Here is a 22,610-nt window from a genome sequence, read left to right as displayed (position 1 = left end):
TCCTGTTCCTGTACCGTGCTGCTGCCCTCCTGTTAACGACCCGGCTTGTACCTGCCCACTCTTCTTTTATCCTGAGGCCTGCCATATATCTGCAGGCCTGTTACCCCTCCTTGTTGCTTCCCCCTGGCTGTAGGTGTGTGTTTGTCCCAACGGTGGGTTTATTACGTCACTGCTAAACCTGTGGGGAGTTGAGGGGGTTTGTAGTTTTGTTGTTGTGTAGCAAATAAACTGTGTGCATAGAACCCTATCCTGTGTGGGCATATTAATTTGGTCATCCTGCGTGGGTACCTGCATGAGGTGTGAGGACGCCTGTGCATGGTACCCTGACAGGCTCAATGCTGATTGGCTGGAAAGCCGGCTTCCCAGCCAAACAGCATCGAGCGGGCTGTTCAGCCAGCTTGATGCTTATTGGCCGGGAACCCGGCTTCCCGGCCAATCAGCAAGGAGCCGGCTGTTTGGCCGGCTCAAAACTGATTGGCCAGGAACTTGGCTTCCCAGGCCAATTAGCATGGAGCCGGCTTCCCAGCCAATCAGGAAGCCGGAAGCCAGGTCAGTACTCATCGCCCAGCTTCCTGATCGCACTGTAAGCTGGCTCCATGTTCCCTTTCCTCTGACCGGAAGTTCTGGTATTGAGGACCAAATACTCTGTATCGACACCGATATCGATACTAGTATTGGTATCGGTGCATCCCTAGTTTCTAACCAGATTTCACTGGTTAGAAGCCATACCAGTATAGGATGGATTCAGTTTGGATGCTGGGTTATTGCACGTAAGAATAAGATCCATTTAGTAAACTAGATTGTTTGTCTCAAAGGCCCAGTTTTATTTTGTGACCAACTCTGCCATGTTCTAGTTGTTAGAAGCTCTACTATACTACTTCTAAATTCTGTCAAAGTATAAAATTAATTATACAAGTTTGAGAGATTGTTCAGGTTATATTTTCCCAAAACTATCTGACTGACAACTATAAAGATGCAGAGATCAGATAGAAGTGTAATAAACAGATAATGTATGATCAGGTAGACTGTTTCAAAAAGTTCCCATGCTCATTATAAGGCTAAGACAGTTAAAGGAGAACTATGGGGGTCAGTGCTTTTCCCCATAGTTCTCCTCAGGGTCACAGGAGGACATAAACTAGCATCCTCCCATGACCCAAAGCTTGAGCTACAGCTCGCGGTATACTGAGACCGCCGCAGCCGGGATGGTTTCTGGCATTATTGTCGAGATCCACCCAGCTGCGTGATTTACAGCTTGCTCTGCCTATCTGAGGCAGAGCCAGCTGTACCCGCCCCCTCCCCCGTCCATTCCTCCAGTCTGCGCTGGAGGATCAGACAAGGAAAGGGGGGGAATCCCAGCAGGGAGCCATGAGTGACAGTCACGGCTCTCTGTAGGGACCGAATCGAGACGTGAGCGAGCGACGGTATGTGTTCGCTCACTTCCCGATCTATTGAGCCGACGTGTGACAGTTTCATTGTCACACGTCAGCCCGAACTATGAGGATGAGTAAATATCACTCACCTCATAGTTCTCCTTTAATGTCTACTTGTTTAAAAAGCACATGTCACTGGTTTATTGTTAATATCTTCTTGTTTCATATACATCATACATTTTATATACATACAAACAGCCAGTTGTTACTTTCTGGTAGACATTACCAAAGAGCAACAACAAGCAAACTGGAGAGTGGATAAAGCAGAATATCAACTGATCAGCCATTAGATCTCCCAATGTGGTTTACATTTCTTTTCTTTTTAAGGGAAATGTATGGTTTTGTAAACATAGTTCTTACTTTGTTATGTTCAGGACTGAAAATACACATTTTTATATATATTTTAGTGAGGTGAATATGAAATATTGAAAATATTTTGTATTCTTACCCCCAGCCAACAGGTGGATCTCTAATCTAACTTTTCCCATGTTAAGCTGCAACCTTATCAGCTTTCTGTATGAATCCCATTGTTTACAAAAATCTGCAACTCAATGTGAAATTTAAATTTCAAGAAATGTCATCAGCACGCCAAAATATTTAGTGCAAATATTGCACCTCAAGTGCTTTTAGTGCAATCAACAAACATCCATTTATTGCCAAATATTGCCACTGAAGTGCAAGCGCTTTCGGGGCCATGCAGGGTCCCCTTCATCAGGATCAGAATGACAACAACCATATGTGCAATCACCATTTATGTAGACATACATGATCAGTAAACACCAAGAACCTCCCTCTCCCCCTGATGTTGTATGACGTCATACTCCCGCCATTAATTAATTAAAAAACATACATAATTCTAACCAGGTACCGTAAGCAAAATCCCTATATTTCACGATCTAGTCAGCATAGCTAGGGCCAAATTGAATGTATACAGTATAACCATTTATATTAACATATGCATGATGAGACAGATCATCCGTTGTGGAGAAGGCGCGCTCCACTGTCACAAATGTTATGGAGAATAGAGATGTTCGTAACCATGGCAACAGGACGCTCAGCACGTAAGCTGAGAATCAGAGTCCTCTAACAGTCCGCCCCCTTCCACCAGTGCATGCTCCATGTGTCCAGGGTCCACTGTATTCTGTCAGTTCAGGCTCATGTGGAGACAAACCTGCGCATGCGTGGGTTGTCATGGAAATGCCACGCCATCACAAAAGCTAGACAAGACCTTGGTTAAGCATATGTATAGCGTATATAGGTTAAGCATATGACAAACCAAATGAATATGTACACTTAAGTGTGAACAGTAACGCCCCTAATTGAATAATATGGGCACTGGTGGATAGTAACATGCTCAGGTAAAAAGGGGAGTTGAAAAATCAGGGGGTCACAAAAAACAAGTAATCATATGTTTGTGATTAATGTACATATTATCACCATGTTACAACAACCAATACATCCTATACTGCATGACTATACTGATATATTAGAACTGTCATTGGGTTTATTGCCTACTTGTAAATATAATTTGGTAAAAGCTCATTTGGAATTAACAAGTGTTATGGCAGCTTGGAAACAACACATGGAATAAAAAGAAACTAGGAAGGAGGGAAGAGGAGCACAGAACCCTATTAGTGATTATTAAAAGGCAGGAAAAAAAACAACAACAAAAAGAAAAAAGAGGTACAAAATAGAGCAAAAAAGGAAACTCAGAATAAAGAATGAAAAAAACAAAAAGTGATAATTAAAAGGAAGTCCCAGAGCTGCTGCTGTATCTTAGGAAATGGCTCACTGGTGAGCCCCACGATCAATGTAAGATCCTAATAATTACCCATATAACGCAACTGTGGCTTATTAATCAAAGGTAAGATTATCTGTTGTCGAGAAAACAGATCAATGTTAGATTAGTATTTAGACCCCTGGGATGAACACATTTGAGAGTATATATCCAATATGCCTCCCTACGGAAGAGTTGCTTTGACATGTCACCACCCCCTTGGATGCATGTGTACCTGCTCAATGATCATGCCCCTTAGTTCATGTATCTGGTGCTTATTTTTAGCAAAATGCATCACTACAGGCTTATTGACATCCAAGTCATCGCCCTTTTGTAGTTTACCTATCGCTAAATGAATGTCTATGCTTCTGGAAGTGACGCTTGAAGGGACCAATTGTCTTGCCCACATACACAAATTAACATGGGCACTTGAGAAGGTATACACAAAACTCGGTGTCATAGGTGAAAAAAGTGAATACTGTATTTCTTCCCATTGTGAGTATGTGTGAATGAGTCTCCACAGATGATGGAATTACAGATGTTACAGCGATATAATCTATAACAACCCAATTTATTCGAAAAATAAAAACATTTTTTAGCATACTTTGTTTTTGGGTCCACCTGGATCAATAACTCCCTCAGAGATCTGTTCTGTTCGTACACATGAAGGGGTTTGTTCTTCACTACTGGAGCTAGGGTCTTGTCTGCCTGTAGAACATTCAAATTATCAAATGCTGCCTTCTGAATGTGCTTTGAGACTGGGTGAATGTCTGAATAATTGGGATTCTGTCAATTGGATTACAAACCTTATGTGCCCCTGAAAACCTCTCCAATGCCTTGGCTAATGCTGCATCAACCACTGTTGTGGGATAGCCCCTTTCAACAAAACGTGTAGACATTTAATTTATCTGTAATGTGCGAGTAGCCAGATCAGAACAGTTCCGCATAACACGGAGAAACTCTTAAATAGGTAGGTTGTCCCTTAAGTGTTGGGGATGGGCACTGTTGAGGTGTAATAATGTATTCCTGTCTGTAGGTTTGGAATTCACAAACCTGTTATTGCTAATAGAAACTAGTACATTGAGGAAAGAGACTTTCTGTTCTGATATCCCAGGATTAAACACAATCCCTGGAAACAACCCGTTAAGGAAACAGATGAACTTATCAAATATTTGGATGCTGCCATCCCATATCAGAAATATATCATCAATTAATTTATTCCACGTTATGGCATGCTGTAGATATAGGGCAGACTTATACACAAAGCATTCTTCAAGATAACCTATAAACAGTTTGGCAATGGCCATCCCTCGTATCTGTTTATGCGACTTGTTTTCAAATGTAAATATATTGTTCATACAAAGTCCAGTCATTTCAGAATAAAGCCTGTTGGAATGTCCTTAAGACTCATCTCTTCAGGGAAACCTATCCCACCTCAACCTAACCACTGAACCATAACGTTCTCAAACAATTCATCCCCACACAGCTACCTCCTCCTGTATCACTTGCCCCTCCCTTTTAGATTGTAAGCCCTCCTTAGCATCTTGTCTTGAATCTTATTGTGATTGTAATGTCTTAATTATATTGTAAAGCGATGCGCAAACTGTTGGCGCTATATAAATTCTGTATAATAATAATGTCCTGTTGTCCCACCTTTAACCTCCATGGTGGTCTGATTATGTCAGTATTTTTTCTTCTATTTATCACTTTTGAATTTTTCGCCGGTTCCACCCCCTGTGATGCCAGCGCTCACAGGGAAGGAACCTGGAAGACGGATGCTGGCATCGGCTGGAGGACACAGCGGGGTTCATAGGGACAAGGTAAGTGACGCTATAGTGTAATCCCGAGTGGTTAACAAAAAGTATTCAACAGCCACGGGTCCTACAACATTAGGAATACAGGTATATAGTGATGACATATCCATCGTGATCAGTTTCCAACTAGTATCAGCAGTCTCAAACATCCATAGTTGTTGTTAAAAAATCTCCTGTATCTTTAATGAAGGCTGGAAGCCCTTGTATTAAAGGTTGCAGAAAAAAAAATCAACATATTGCGCTAAAGGCTGGGTAACTGAACCAGAACCAGAGAAAATCAGACAGAATATTAATGGACTGGTTCCCTTGTGTATTTTGGTCATGCCTTTTCACACAGGAGTGCGTGCATGGTCATTAGGTGGTAACTCTGCTGTGGCTTCATTAATCTATCCATTTGCTTTCCCCATATTGACTATGGAATCCAACCTGGTTTTTGTTGAATGCATCTTGTCATGCGTTGTGGGTTCATAGCTAGAGGCATCAGATAACAGGGCCTTAATGTCCTCACTATATTCTGCATAGTTCATAATAACGATTGCCCCACCCTTACCTGCTGGTTTAATAATAATCATGCCATCATTCTTCAATGACATTAGGGCTTCACGATCATCCTTCGTCATATTTGTGTATGACCGGGCTCTATGCTTAGTATGTAACACATCATGTTTGGCAATACGTGTGTACACCTCTAGTGAGTTGAATTGCCCGGGAGGTACAAAACTGCTCTTAAGTCTAAAGGGCAGACCATCACGTATGACAGGGGATAGTGCAGAAAAGTGCTGTTTCAATTTCATGGATCTCTCGAATTTAAACATTTCTACTTCAAATTGGAAAGTAGCAAAGTAACCCGAAGGGCAAAAGGTTAACCCCTTCGTTAAAAGACGGCACTCACCCTCGGTTATTGGACGGAAGGAAAGATTGATCACCAGACTTTCCGTGGAGGGTGCCCTCTGTTGTAATAGGACCTGGTCTTGATGCCTCTTCCTCTGACCTCCCCTCAGGGGTTGCCTGCGCCTTGGACCCTTGATAAAGGGAAGCACGCCTCTTTGCTTTGAGTTGATGCTGTAATCACTCTCAGTTGATGGATTTTCGGTCCGCCGATCACTGCTGGATGATGCAGTTGCAGTCTGTCTCTCTTGTCTGAAAGGTTTCTTTGGGAATTTCCTTGTGCGTCTTAAAGAATTGCCGGTAAGCCAGGGGTAAACCCTGCCATCCTGATAGTCAAGATTGACCTGGCGGAATTTGTTCCTCTTTATTTGCCGTTACCAATCAGTCTACACCACTACTTCATTCTCAATTTTCAGCAAATCCACTGAGAAAGATTCTCTGCTGGTGTGTTTCTCCTGTAATGTTGCTTCAAGAGCTATTCTCTTTACAAAGCCGTACTTTGACTTCTTCAATGACCAGAAGCATACAATTGAGAGAATTTTTTATGGCTACCTCACACCACCTTTAGCAGAATTCACATCTATTCCTCCCAATGGTGGGATGGTTAATGATTCTGAAGCCTCTCGGAATATTTCGAGACCTATAGTACTCTGAAAGCATTTGACCATGTAGTTCAAGGTCCACGTTCTCTGCAAAGATCAATGACAGTATCAGCACCAAATGCCCTGGTCACATCAGCGGGAAAAAGGATTGCTTCAATCTCATCGGGAGTATACAAATGACCACTCGTTTTTGGATGAAGGAGTTGGTACAACTTTCACTATCCATGGGTAACACAGTCCATTCAGCCTGACCCTATTAAATATGTCCAAAGTATTCCATGATGTGTATCATTTTTATCAAGAGCGGTACAAATTCAACATTACAAATTTCAAGAAATGTCACCAGCACGCCAACATATTTAATGCAATCAGCAAATGTCTATTTATTGCCAAATATTGCCACTTAAGTGTTACTGCAATAAATGGACGTTTGCTGATTGCACTAAATATTTTGGGGTGCTGGTAACATTTCTTGAAATTTGTATCATATCTCATGGTGCCAACCGTGGTCATTACAAGCACCCACCTGCATTTTTGCATGGGAACTTATCCGGTAAAGAGTGCAGCAAGATATCTTTTCATTACAAGGTGAAAGGTCCAAGTATTGACTCATTCCTCCTCTCTTTGCTCCCTCAGAATAGTTCCACCTGAAGTTTCCATGTGAAACAGAGAGACAATCAGGTAAACAGCTTCTGCTGCATTTTATCTTTAGAAAACCCATAATGCTCTGGGAATTCTGGGTCATGGGTGTATACTGTATCAAATAATGTATTTATCGTTAAAACAACAGATATAAAACAACACTTTAAAATAATAAGCCCTAAGAACAGTACTTCCATTAGAAGTGAGCTGAATCCGCATTTTATTTCCATCAGCCTTTTCACTACACCAGAAACAAAGCTTTCTTCTGGATCTGTTCACAAAATTATTTGGAAACAAATGCTAGTTGGACTGACTTTGTTAATTTGCATTCATTACAAATTCCCTCTGAAAACAACAGCAAACTTCAAATCCTTAATTATCTTAAATTATTCTAAAAATATAAATGGTATAAAGTATATAGTTGTCCTAAGTTTCTTTAGTTTGCTTAGTTTGTTTTTTTTTTTAGTTGCAGCATTCTGTTTTTAATAATTGTTTTTGAAACTTTAAGGCTTTAATTCTCACTGGACATAATTCCTGTAGCTAAGCTGTGTTAGCATTTTAAGACTTGAATGTATGTACAATTCAAATTAAAATAAAATTGTACACAAGAAATACAGTGTTTAATTAACAGTAGGCCTTAACAAATAACAATGCAAATAGTCACAATTTAAATGAAGTCTCAGCAGGATATTTCACATATTCTGTTAAATTAAAAAAGTATTGATTGCATAAAATAAGTGTATACGCTATCATAAAAAAGAACAGAAAAGTGTTTCTTGCAGGATTCAGAAACTAATAACAAAAAGGTCTTTGAAGGTGACAATTTGCTGCCTGGGTTTTCAGTATAGTGTCCAAAGACAGTTATTTCAGTACAAGGATTTGTTTTAGAGATTCCAACTACTTGTTACAAACATGAAAACATTAACTTCTTGCACATATATTACAAACACACATTTATAAAATTGCCAGCTTAGAAGAACAAATGATTTTTAACCAGTTAAAATATTTTTACTATGTCTACCGAGATAAAGGTAATTTTTTTCAGATATAGTGTAGTAAGTAAAGTAAGTAAAGTTTTAAAGTAATTCCCATTTGTATTAGCATATTATTTGGTAGGTTTCTGGTCTGATATTGCTTAGGGGTCTATTCACTAAGCTGCCGTAGGCAGCCGAGTGAGCGACCGACCTAAAGCGAAGTGAGCCGAACGCTGTTCGGCTATTCACTTCAGGCTGGTACGGCTGATATCAGCCGTACATCGGGTGGCTTCACGTGGCTTCGGGTTGGCCGAGCATGCTCATCATGTTCAGCCGACCCAAAGTGCAGAAGGAGTTCGACTCATGCTACTCGTTGCTGTTCGGTCTATTCTTATAGATGCTGAACAGCAGTGAGTGAATAGCCGAATGCCGCTGAGCACCATTCGGCTTGGCTGTTCTGCTCGCTCCCTCTGTGGGACCGCGCAGAACAGAAAAATAGTGAAAAAAGTTCAAAAAATAAATAGAAAACGATTGTGCGGAGCTAGCAGTGACAGCTAGCTCCGCCCAACTGTTTTCTATTGGCCGGCGGTATTTCACCATAGGAATGCATTGCTAGATTCCTATTGGCTATTTCAATTTGCAATAGCCAATAGCAAACTAGCTATCGCACCCGCCCTCTGCTGCTGTCAATCACTAGTGGGGACCTGATGGAGAACTGCAGGTCCCCTCTGCTGATTTTTTTTCTAGCGAACCCATACTGCTTATAAATTATGACTTATTTGTCTTTGGTGTAGAGGAAGTGAGGAAGTGCTTGAGTCATGAAGAAGAAATTCTTATGCTGAGCTGCATTGCCTCAGGACTAAGTGAAACATTTAATATTGCATAGATTGAGAAGGAAAAAGAGGAGAAGAAGAGACACCAGCAATCAACTGATGATCAAAGAGGAGCATGTGTTCATTCTTCAAACATCACATACGACAAATATTGCCATACTGCTAGTGGATCAAAAGGAAATAATATCACTTATATCCCCTGTCTGCTGTAAGGATACAAGTCCATGTCCGTGGAAGCATTATTGTATGGATCCATCCATATATCAGGTCATTATGAGTCACTGTGACTCTTCTTCCTCTATTATGATAATGCACAGTGCCATTCATTGCTGCTACTAGTGCTAACACCACCTTCTTAAACCAGTCACAACACTGTATGGAGTACAGTCCAGGACTATATTACTTCACAGTCTATCTGACACCTGAGCTGTTACCCTAGTGACTGACTCCCAATATTGGGAATATTTGATGTGTGCTTTTAATGGACACCATAACACCTAGGTGCATTGGGAGCTACTGACCCAAAGTGTGGTTCCTTTTAATCCAGCAGCAGAAAGGCAATATCTGTCTTATGGGATGTTTGAAGAATAAACACATTTTCTTCTTGAACTTCCACAGAGTGCTGGTGAATCTTCTCCTATAATGGTATTGCACGGTGCCACCTGTTGCTGTCACCACTAGCACCATTTTCCTTCCCCGGTCACAGAACTGTATGGAGTGCAGCCCAGAACTATACTGATTCATAGAAAAAGGAGCAATTTTTTGGGAATACTTTAAATAACAATATGTTAAAAATAAATGCATTTTGAAATACACATGAAATAAGAAAAATCATATAAATAAAATGTCAATCAAATATTTAAAAAAATATATTTTTTAAGCATTTGTGTGCATGAAATAGGTTTGTTTTGTACATGGTCTTCAGGTAAATTGGAAACTGAACTTAGCTTGTCATCAAAGATTGATTGAAAAAAGTTAGAACTTAGGTAGGAAAATGAGATCAAGTATAAAGTGCATCAGAATATATTTTCCACTGCCATATTCTTATCTGAATGAGCTATATTTAGGAATAGAAACCACAAACCCAAGAAAGCTGCCATAAATCATGCTTTGCTTCATGACTCCCCTTCAATACATCTCCAACCTTTAGTAGCAATGAAGGATTTTATGTAAGAGCCAGGCTGCTTCAACTGTCATGGATGGTTGCTAACAGCATAAAAGTTGTAAAGCATTGCTTTGTAAACTTGTGGCTTAATCAGGATAAATTTCATGTGGTGTACTTTGTATCTGCTGTGTAAGTATTCTAAAGTTTGAACTAAGTCTAAAGAGATAATTTTACAGTGAGGCTGAATAGGTTCTGGAACTGGAGCTAGTACATGATTCCAGTTTCAGGGAAGTCCCACCATGACATAGTCCTTTTAAAGTAGAACTGGGACCAGGGTTTGCACTTTGAACTATTTATTGTTAACAAGCAGTAAAATGCTTTAAAACAAGCACTTGCTTACTTCTGTAGCAGCAGGCCCCCTAGAGTAATAAAACCTGAACTCCAACTGTCCTTAAAAATTCAGCTTGCAATTAGTTTTTCCCAGCACTGCAAGGGTTAATGGCTAAGTTTACCTTTCTGACTATATTTCACATTAAACCCATATTCAGGGTTTAACATGAAACATGATCACATCGAAAACCCCTCTACCCCCCTCCCATCTCCCTACTTACCTGAATCATAGGGTTCTTCTTCCCACAGGCTGGTGTTGTTTTTTTTAAATTTGGTGCAGCTGTGCATGGTGGAGAACAGAAACAACAGCGGAGCACTTGGTAGATCTGAACATATGCAAGGGCAGAGACTGAATGGGCAAGCTGATGGCTAAATAGTGAACTGGTGTTGCATCATCACGCTGAGACAAGCATTTGTCAGGAGTTTGTCAGCAGTTGGAGAACGATGATGTTTACAGGTTTGGTTATAAGAGGGTGCCAGAGAGGAATGAACAGTGTCAAACACACTACAGACAAGACAACTGCAGCTGGATGAGGAAGGGTAAGAAACCCTGACAAAGGCATAATTTCTTCCAGTAACGTGATGCAACATTTTAAAGAAGAGTAGTATGTGGATCTATAAAACAATACATAATCACTGTGTGCAAAGTTAAATAATGGCAGCCAAGGAGATATTATCTTTTACTAAAGATAATGTGAAAAATTAAAATTTAACAGCTACTGCACTACATATGATTTCTGTATTCTGTACTGCCTTATTAAATAAGCCTGATTAATCATAGGTGAACATTGACAGGGAGTTTAAAGGTCTCTTTTTTCCATTGCCATCATTTTTTAATTACAGGCAACATTCAGACTAATTCCATCACATAATATATATATATATTATTTCCTATTAATTTGCAGTTATTTAATTGCTTTACTTGTCTGTATTGAGTAACCAGGTGATTAATGTGACCCTTCAGTATCTGTAGCAAACCTTCTATACACATCAACTTGAAGCTGCTATTTTTGCAGACCGGTGAGAACAATGACCTGCAGTTCCTGTGAACATGTCAGTGGTGTCATTTAGTAAGCAAAGCTTCTTATTTAATCACACAATATTGATCTGCTGGACACAAGTGAAACACCAAAATCAGGCAAGTTTTCAATGGATTTCAATATATAACTTCACAACAGCACAAGTCGATACTTCAGTTCCCTAAGGGCTATTTAAAGGTCTTTGTAATTGTATAGGATGTTACAGTGTAATCATGTACATATAGCCAATTTCAGTATCTCCTTTCTGTTAGCTAAATCAGTGTTATAAACTACCTATAAATGTCTCCTAAAACCTCTTTGAAATTGTGATTTTTCAGCCATTTGGTTTCATGTTGTAGAAAGGGTTCACAAGGTGTGGAGATGACATTTAGCAGGGAGATACAAATACAGATTGCATATGTGCGCTATATACATCACAGTCTGCCTCTTAGGAGTTAGTGCTATTGACAAAAGGGAAACCAAACAGGATTTCTGAGGGTCACTACTCAGGTCTAAATTACTAAATTATGTACATCTTGTTATAGAAAATTCCAAACAGATGACTTTACTGAGGGCTCTTTATTTTTCTGTGCATTATGTTGAAAATCCAGAGACTGATAAAAAATAACATACTGCTACAACTATTGTTTCTAATTATTACTATGTATTTATTAATCAATATTATTATTAAAGAAAGGTTCTCATGCTTCACTTATAGAGGTGTTTTTATACAATACATTCCTATGCTCGTCAGCTACATTTAGTGGCCACAATGCACTGTGATGGTGCAATCTAAAACACAGACATTCAATACACCTGAAAACTTGTATAGTCAAAACTTTTTTTTGTTTCGGATAGAGTATGGAATGGTTAAAAACCCTGTCTTTTTTTTTGGTGTGCCTCCCATCGGGAAATTTTTCCTTCCTTTTCCAGAAACACAGCAGAAAATAAGAGGATATCCTCTTTTAGACAGTTGCCACCAGAACAGGTTTCCCCATTGGAAAATTATTGCTTTTTGTACTGAAGATAATAGTCACCAGGACCTACATTGAGGTTGAATTTCCCCACTGGCTACACAGATGGGGCAATAAAAAGCAGAAAGAGAGTCTAACCCTCTACCTTTTATCCAAAACTTAACAAAAAAATTATCCATGCACTGTCCAAAGACAGCATCCTATTGCTAAGAATTGCACCATGCCAACAGGTCCTGCAACATCCAAGTATATGTGCACCATCATTTGCTGATATATGAGAGTTGGAGCGAGGACTGAGAGGCAGACAATAGAACCGATCATGAAATATTAGGATGTCCTGACAAATTATCAGTTTACAGTTCAGATGCAGTACTGCTCTACCCAAAAGAGCCTCAATCACATTAATACTAAATTTAACACAGGGATCTACTGTCTATCTTTTGTTACTAGAACAATAAAAGGAATAAAAATTGGGTTCAGGTCAAGCACAACACTTTTTGAAATATGAAAAATTGAAAATGTAAATCTTAACATGTACACAAAACAAAAAAACTGCTACCTTTGGTTATAGAACCTCTGTTGTTCCAAAAAAGGGGCAGGTTTGCCTGTGTCAGCATAAAGTGTACACTGCCTAGGACCCCAAAAAAGGCCCTAGAAAAATAAACTATGCTTCTACGCAAAAACCCCTGAATTCAGAGAGACCAGTCAGTCTGTGGCTTCAGGATTGTACACTTAATTTTTGCTGCTGCCAACTTTTCAGCACAGTTGCAGCTGAGCTTTGGGGCCCAGCTCTGGGGTGGGGGAGCGGTCTGCAGAGGACAGCACAACAACCAGTAGCAGCAAGCAACTGGTGCCCAAGGCTGAATAGGGGTCCAATACTGGGGTGGGGGGCCTTTGCAGAGAACAGCAGTGCTGTCCTCTTCAAAGGCTTCCCCCACCCCCACCCCCACCGTAGCATTGAGCCTCTATTTAGCCTTGGGCATCTGCTGCTTGCTGCTTCTGGCTGCTGTCCTCTGCAAAGGCTTCCCCCACCCCAGCATCAGGCCCCTATTCAGCCTTGGGCCAATAGGGGGCCTATGAATAGGGGCCTGACGCTGGGGTGTGGGAAGCCTTTGCAGAGGACAGCAGCCAGTAGCAGCGATAGAGCTAATAAAGGGGTTAAAGGACCTAAACTATGAGGAAACACTGCATGCATTAAAGTTGTTCACTAACGAAAAGAGGATACTGACAGGGGACATGATATTAATGTACAAATTGTTTAATGGTGATGGAATAAAGAAGACTCAAGAAGACAAGAGGCCACCATCTGAAACTGGAAAATAAAAAGTTTAATCTTAAACTGCAACGGGGATTCTTTACTGTGAGAGCTGTAAAATTGTAGAAATCCCTTCCACAGACAGTGGTTTTAGCTGAGAGTATGGAATCATTCAAGGCCCGCCTAGATACTTTTCTCAGAGAGCAAGACATACAGAGTACAGGTAATCTTAGTAACTCAAACACACACAAAAACAAACACACACACACACACAAAACCACATAGGTTGAACTCGATGGACCTGTGTGTTTATTAACAACTATGTAACTATGTAATATGACTGTCACATTAAAATAGCCAACATGTGTCAGGGGTAACAAAGTGGATCTATATTCGATCTGGTGCAAAACCTCCTTTTTTCTAACAATGTATTCAGGCAGCAGTTGTGTGGGGCATCCTTGGTGACTTGAAGTCATTGACCAAATTGGGTCCCATAAACTTCAATGGTGTTCATATTTGGCTAATTTCAAGACAAATGCAAAAGATAGTTTTACTAATCCCTAGTGAAAGCCCAGTAATATGACCTGTCATTTGATAAACAGTCCACCTATCATATAGTATGCTCTTTTCTGCCAATGAAAATTAATTTATGGAAGTGCAAATATCAAAACCAGTCCCATTGATAAACATACACACATGAAGGCAAGTGCAAGATGCAACTCTAGCTACACCTCAACCCTCAAACATTTAAGGGCTACTTTGCCGTAACTGGAAATATTTCACATACACCTTCTAAACTGATTGGACATTTACAAACTTTTGGTGAGTAGTATCAGCATACAAGCAACAATATGTAGGCTTTCATATTTACAATTAGCTTGTGTCTTGGCATTGCAGTTTTTCACAGCACTGGCATTTTTTAAAATCTAGCATGTCAAATATCCATCTCCCCTATAGTAATCATCCCCAATTTCTTAAGAAATACCATTCTCATGCTTTTATTATAACCTTACAAATGGGTTAAATATGAAAGCGATGCATTTTAGCTTTTTTTTTTTTTTACACATTATATTTTTAAACAACACTAATCATTTCTAAAAATGTACTTCTTTCTTTATATATAGGAGGTGCTCGGGAAGAAAGAGAGAGACATACGTAGGCTGGAGAAGTTTGTAAATAAACCTCAAACCTGCATGTACTCACCATGATTGGGTGTCACCAGGTCACCACAAGATCAGAAAACATGGTTTCCAATTGTTAGTCTGGAACCTGTGGCTGTAAGTGACAGTATAAGAATAGAAGTGCCAAGCCACTGCACTATAGTCCAGATACAATTTTATTCCAGTGAATGTCAGAAAGAAGAAGCAAACACATTTTGGGGGCCCACAGACACCCCTTCATTGGGGCTTGCATTGAAAAACAATGTATGGCCTGGATATTAACTTGAGATTAGATTTGCTCTATTCTGTTAGTATGCCAAGGCTCTTGGCATTGCTGCCAAACCATGTGCTGAAGAGCTAATATCTAGTCCCAACACGGTTCTGGTAACCACTGTTTCTGGCACAGAAAATTATAGGAAATACAAACAATTTTGAGTAATACAGACTTTTTTAATACGAACACCTGTTCCGGTTACAACTGTCTAAGAGGATGCGTTGGAGACCTCTCCTTTTATGTCCTACTATCTCTCTGGCACAGGAAGTAAAGTGAAATCTCCCCAACAGGACAGAGACAGAAAAAAAGACCTGACAGGAGTCTTAACCATTCCCTACTCTACCCAATGCTGGAAAACCAAGTTCTGACTTTACATACACTTTAAACCTGGCAAAGGTACATAACACATGTATGGGAAACAGTAACACTCTTAAATTGTAATTAAATCAACAGTCACTTAAAAAAAATGCTGCATGTATTGGCCAGCATAAAAACGAAACGTAAGCCAAATTACAAAGATAAAAATGAATAACCCACTGAATGAACCAAAACAGCTTTTGCTGCAATATTCACCTAGCTAGCATCAAGGTTGTCCTGGACCTGTCCTGGCTGGTGACTGGACAGTGAAGAGAAAAGCTGTACATTGATAAGCACATGTCTCTGTTACACTGCTTTCTCTATTTATCAGCATGCTTCTCATACTCAAGCCCTGCTGTACGGGGACTGCAATAAGCTGATACCAGGTCAAATTCAGGTATTTACACTACTTGCATTTAAAAAAAGTCATTTAATTATGTATGAATGATTACAGAGCTGCATTATATTTAAGTGTTTTATATCTTCCTGGGATTCATCTTTAATTATTAAATGATCTGTGCAGAATGTAGTCAATAGGTAGAATAGCAGTGCATTAGCTTTGTGACAGATTTAATTATTAGCATGTTATAATAATACATATAGAATTGTGAATTCATTGGTTAGGTTTTGTGGAGGTTAGGTATACAGTTTACTTAAAAGTGATTTAAAATGTGAACATTGATCCAAAATTAAAATTTAAATTGCCTTTATCACTTAGCAAGCCTGAAATTCCTTTTAGTTTAACCCCCAGCCAAAATTTAGCACAGCAGTGACAGCTGTACATTTTCATGGAATAAATGAATATCTATATTCTCCCTAGAGAATTTAGCCAAGTTGGCTTTTGGCTATCTATAAGAAACAGATATTATTCAAGGCTAAAACTGGCCATTATTTCGTTAACAAAATAAATGTTGCAGCTCCGGCTTTGAATTTCCTATAATGATTAAAGTCATTATTCCTAAACTTCATATATTAATCAATTCTCTCTCAGCTTATTGCTGGATCTTTTTCAAAGTAGGAAAATTATAATTTTGAGAACATTTTCCTTCCGTTTTTCAGCTCGTGTCACAGGGGATTAAGAAGGATACAGAATTTTTCTGCTTCCCTTCTTTGAGGTGTCTAGAAAAACATCTAATATTCAATGGCTTGCAACTTTCTGGATTTATTTTTAGCTTAAGTTTCAAACTATTAAATTAATAGTGTACTTTTTTTAAAAATGTAATCTATGAAGCAGCGCATATAATCTATCTATATTTGCAATACAGAGTTTATAGGTGGTGAGTGCTTATAAATGTATTCTGTGTTTTCAGATATCTTGTTATCTGGAAGCATAAATCTAAAAGCAACAAAATGAAAAATAGAGAGCAAACAAGATATTTTAAATTGCCTCATTAGCTTTTATGGGTAAAGAAACACTTCACAACCATATACAAATCCCACTATAATGAGAGGGCATTGTAAATGGATTGACAGACTTGAAGCCTTGTATGCATCAACACAAATCCTGTTATCAGAGGCACTGCTTATATTTGGTTACTTTGGTCTATGTCAATATGTGCACACTGCATTCTGCTCCTGAAGGGCCCCATCTTAGAAACCATTTTTTGCCTGGCCACATGACAGGAACATCTCTGCCTACACACTGAATGAACCACACTGTAGAGAACACAGGCATCATAGATGTTCATCTGTGTCCTCTGAGTGCATTGCAAGGTCAATAAGCTGTAATGCTGAAGATTGTAATCAGCAGGGCATAAACCCTTACCAATCTGTATCTCCTATATGCATGATATCTCAAGGAACACTGGGGATAATTTATCAAAACTGGAGCAGACAAAATCCGGAGAAGATGTGCATGGCAACCAATCAGCTTCTCTTTTCAGTTTTGTTCATTTAAGGTTTGAAAATGAAAGAGAAAGAGAGTGGCTGATTGGTTGCCATGCACAGCTTCTCTAGATTTTGTCAGCTCCAGTTTTGATAAATTCCCTTCACGGTATACAAATAGTTGTTCTAGCCATATGAGCCTCTTCCCCACAACCCTGGCCTGGTGTTTATGAGGATCTGTGGGCAAGGGGCTCATCTACCTCTGAAGTAGCGAACAGAATTACCGAGCTGAATGCTGCTCGGCAGGATTCGGCTATTCAAACTCTGCTGTTCAGTCCCTATGCCTTTGGCAGCTTATTGGTTAACCCCCATAGTTTCTCACACTGTTTTGGAGTGAAATGGATCTTGAGATATGTATTCCATGTGGGTTTAATGGAATGATTCAGCATTGTGAGAAAAGTGTAAATTTTTAAAGGTGTGTGTGTGGAAGAGACTGGCTTAAGACAAAAATCTTCAAAGCTATTGGTTTGGTATATGTACCAAGGAGAAAGTGATGCAGGTGGATGGATTTACAGTCACAAATCTGTGGTGGATTGTTTCAAGGAACTCAACATTCATTAACATGGATAGAAAATGGAAACTAAGTTCTCATTAACCACTTGCTATTACACCCCCTTCCTGTCCAGGCCATTTTCAGCATTCAGCACTGCAGTACTTTGACTGACATTTATTCCATCATGCACCGCTGTGTACTGAAATGAATTTTTAGGGATAGATAGAGCTTTCTTTTGGTGGTAGTGAATCACCACTGGGTTTTTTATTTTTTACTATATAATGTAAAAAGTACAGAATTTTTTTGAAAAAAAAACTGTTTTTCCTACGTTATGCTATAAAACATTTATCAGCACCCAAGCAGAGGCAGCAGAGGGGGGCCGGCACAGTGTATCCTCATACAAGCGATCGGCCGGCTATAGAGCCGGCCAAACGCTTGTATGTAGCAACCAGTAATGGCTGTACACATTCCTGGCAGGACTCTGCTTGCCTGTGCCCGCTAGCGGGCGCACAAGCAGAAAAAAATTGTGTAAATGTGCATCCACCCACCATGAAGCTTCCGCTGTCCGCCCCGGATGGCAAGGGGTTATTATATTGTTGCTTTTGATTTAAAATCTGAAAGATTTATTTTCCAGTCCTGATGAAAACTGCATGTTTTTACATTATTGGTGGAGGTGGGTGGGGTTGTGCTTAAAAAAGAACAGAAAGGAACGTCTCCAGGGAGTACCCTGCAGTGCAAAAAAAATATTACCAGAATGCTTCTATCTCCCTTTATTTAAGCAAGCAAAAGAACAGAGCCTTAGTATGTAGTTGTTTTTAAAGTCCACGTGGTACAGCACATGGAAGTGGAAGTGTGTGATTATGGGTACCAGTTATAAAAGATGTGGATATCTGTGTAATATATTCATTTTTAAAATGTTTCTGCTTCCAGACCAGTATGGGCTTTTTGGTTCTAATTCTGTAAGTTTTCCTTGATTATATTTAGCGCTTTTAAAATCTGTGAACAGGATAACTGATGGTAAAGATTTAGTTCTGATCTAATAGATTCAATTAATGACACATATGGAATTATATCTGGCCTATTTTAGTGTCATGAAGCTGATTTATTTTCTTTTGGGAACAAGATACCTATTGAGTTGGAAGAATTTCAGAGAATAACTTAAAGCCAGCATTAAAGAAATGCAGCAGTAGCTGGCTTGGTGTAAAAAACTTGGTCAGGAAATAGACTCTTGTTCAGGATTTGATGAAGGAGATATTTAGGCTTTTGCCCTAGGTCAAGGGCAAGTGATATCTGGGTGAGATCTAAAAATGAAATCTTTCCCATTTAGGCAAAAGATACTTTAGGGAAGTCAGCATGTTAAATTAGGAAATAATTTTAACAGCGAGAGTAAGAGTAGATCAGAAAGGATAGATGTTGAAAGAGTATGCTACTTATCTATTTACTGATATTTTCAAAAATATTTTTTTTTATTTGCAGTGAATAGGGTATGGGGCTCCATAAGTATCAAGAAGATGTTCACTTTGATAAGCAGATGGAAGTTGGCTAATAGTTCTCTAAGGCTGTCCCTGTCCTCGCTGATGCAACCTGTCCTGCCACTGGCCAATTCCTATGAAACTCCCATTAATAATTAATGGACTGCAGATGATAAAGCAGTATAAACTGGTCAGCACCATTTTTGCTGGCAGAGAAAATGGAAGCAGGAAAAAGCACAGAAGATGGATCTGGATTAGGCTCTCTCTCAGGCCAACGGTTGGTCCTTGGTGAGACTGAGTTTCTTCTTAAAGGTCATGCGAAAGCCTTTCTTTTGATGCTGAATTAGAGCTGCTGACTGCCCTGTGCAATCCACTAGGGGGTGTCACTGAGCCGGCCGATGAGCCAATTAGGAAGCCAGCCATAAACCTAGGTAGGGTGAGCAGGAGGGCTAAGCATCATCCTCTCCTCTGCCCCTCCATCTATTTCTCAATTTTCAGTGTTTTGCCCCAAAGAAACTATAGATTATTGTGTGTTACAACTAGGGATGCACTTATAGCAGTTTTTTGGTATCGAGTACGAGTACCATTTTCTTTTTTTCGGTACTACCGATACCGAATACTGATACCGGAAGTCCCATTAAAGACCTTCCTGATTAGCCGGGAAGCCAGGTGGCGTGTAATGACTCACCCCAGGCTTCCTGATTAGCAGGGAAGCCGTCTCCATTCTCCCTCATCACCAGGTGATGAGGTTGCATGGAGCCAGCTTTCTGGCCAATCAGAAAGCTGAAGGTGGGTAATTACACACCACCTGACTTCCTGATTGGCCTGCTTCCCGACCAATCACCGCCCGGCTTCTTGATTGGCCGGGAAGCCTGCTCCTTGCTCCCTCACCACCAGATGATGAAGGGGCATGAAGCCAACTTTCTAGCAAAGCAGGAAGCCGGGGGCACGTAATTACCTGCCCCCCGGCTTCCTGATTGGCTGGGAAGCCAGCTCCATGCTCCTTGGTGACGAGGGAGCATGGACCTGGGTTCCTGGCCAATCAGGAAGCCAGGCAGTGTGTAATGACTCGCTGCCCGGCTTCCTGATACCAAAAGTTCCGGTATCAGGCTAGGCATCAGGAGCATTTGGGCGAGTATGAGTACTCACCCAAATACTCGGTATCAGCACCAATACTGATACTAGTATCGGTATCGGTGCATTCCTAGTTAAACGTTTGCTTCATGGGGATTCTAAATTTGATATGTTTATGAATTATGGGTGGCTCAGAAGGGCAGTTAAGGGTTTCTAGCTTCCTGGATTTCATAGACACTTTGATTTTGTAATGTGCAGATTTCATTTGAAGAGATGCAGCTATGTATACGGTTAATTTTAAAAGAACATCCCCAGATTCAGAGTTATAAAAAGTGGGTCAGATTGTAACTTTCAGTTAATGGCTCAGTGAAATAACAGGCGTTTCTTTCTTTTCCTTCTTTAGAGAAAAAACTGGACTGTCCAGGGACAATTACTGTGGTGATTGGCTGTTTATTTTTCATTACATTTTTATGACGTTTTAGCCTATCTTGATTTCAGCAAAGCATTTGAAATGGTTCCATATTGTAATCTCATACAAACATTGTAAAAGGTAGGACTTAACTCTTGGGTGGTTTATTGGATATGCAGTTGCCAAAGGATGAATATCAGAGTGTGGTTCCAAATAGGGTTCAATCAGAAGAGAGACTAGTCACTAGTGTTGTCCAGTCCTGGAGCTCTAACTTACAAATATATATTGATAAGATAGAAGAGGGACATCAAAAATGATGAAAGGACTGGGGGGATAAAACATAACAGGAGAGACTTTAGGAACGTAATCTGTAGTCTTGAGGTAAGATGGGAATGGAGCAACAAAAAGGGGCAGACTTGAAAAACCACTACACTTTTACTACACTCAAGAACAAAAAAATGGATTAATTCATACCTCTGTATACTGTCAGAACACATTATGTATTTTGACAACCAAAAGGGTAAGTCAAAAATATCTTCCATGTTTATCCATGAAAAGGAAGCCAGAATTGTTGTCCAGAAAACAAGTCATTTTCTTTATGGATATTGCTCTTTTATTTAATTCTGGATCTGGACATTTTCAAGTAATATATTTAAATAACTAAGTGGTTAATATGTTATTAAGTTCATTTCATTCCATTTAACATTTGTCACCACCAAGGAAAAAATATAGATATCATTGCTAGGACATTTTAAAGTCCAACTCAGGGTTCTCGCTCATTGCAGGGTCCAACGCTCATTACACTAGCCCAGTTTGAAAAGGTGCCATTTATAGATACTCTCTGGACACGTACCCATAGTCAGTTCTCTATCCACGTACACACCACTTCCTCTATGACCATAGATCTCAGCTTGTGTAGTAAGCGTTTGTGTGGTACCGTATCAAAAGCCTTTGAGAAATCCAGATATACCACATCTACCGGCCCCCCTCCATCCATATCTCTACTTACCCCCTCATAAAAAGTTAGCAAGTTAGTCTGGCAGGAACGGTCTTTCCTGAACCCATGCTGATTGTCATTAACTATGCCATTATCCTGAACAAATTCTACCAAATAGTCCTTAATCATTCCCTCTAACAGTTTGCAAACTACGGATGTTAGACTGACCGGTCTATAGTTCCCAGGTTGGCATCTTGCCCCCTTTTTGAATATTGGAACTACCGTAGCCCTCCGCCTATCACTTGGCACTCTACCAGTCATTTAGGAGTCCTTAAAAATGAGGAATAATGGTCTTGTTATAACCTGGCTTAGTTCCTTAAGTACCTTGGGGTGCAGGATATCTGGCCCCACTGCTTTATTAGCATTACGTAGTTTAAGTCTTTGTTGTATCCCAGTTTCTGTCAACCACTGAGGTATATTTTGTATTGAACTATGTGTTTTATCATCTACCTCAAACCCGTTTCCCTCCTGAGTGTATACTGAGGAGAAAAAAGTATTCAGCGCCTCGACCCTCTCCTTATCAATGTGACTAACTTCCCATTTTTGTCCTTTATTGGACCTATCTGCTCCTTTCTCACCTTTTTGCTGTTAACCTCTTGCCGTCCGCCCGTTAAGAAAAAACGGACGGACGGCAGACTCGCATCAGCAGGTTGCCGTCTCCAGACGGCATTTTTTTCCTGCTCGCGCGCGCTAGGGGGCACGCACGGGCAGGAAAGACCCACTCGTTACTACAGCCGTTAACGGCTGTTTCACATACAACCGATCAGCGGCTCTATAGCCGCCGATC

This window comes from Nanorana parkeri, unplaced genomic scaffold (genome assembly GCF_000935625.1).
Source record: "Nanorana parkeri isolate BGI_ZX_2015 unplaced genomic scaffold, ASM93562v1 scaffold1313, whole genome shotgun sequence".
In the NCBI taxonomy this organism is placed as follows: domain Eukaryota; kingdom Metazoa; phylum Chordata; class Amphibia; order Anura; family Dicroglossidae; genus Nanorana; species Nanorana parkeri.
Note: the sequence above shows the minus strand (reverse complement) of the source record.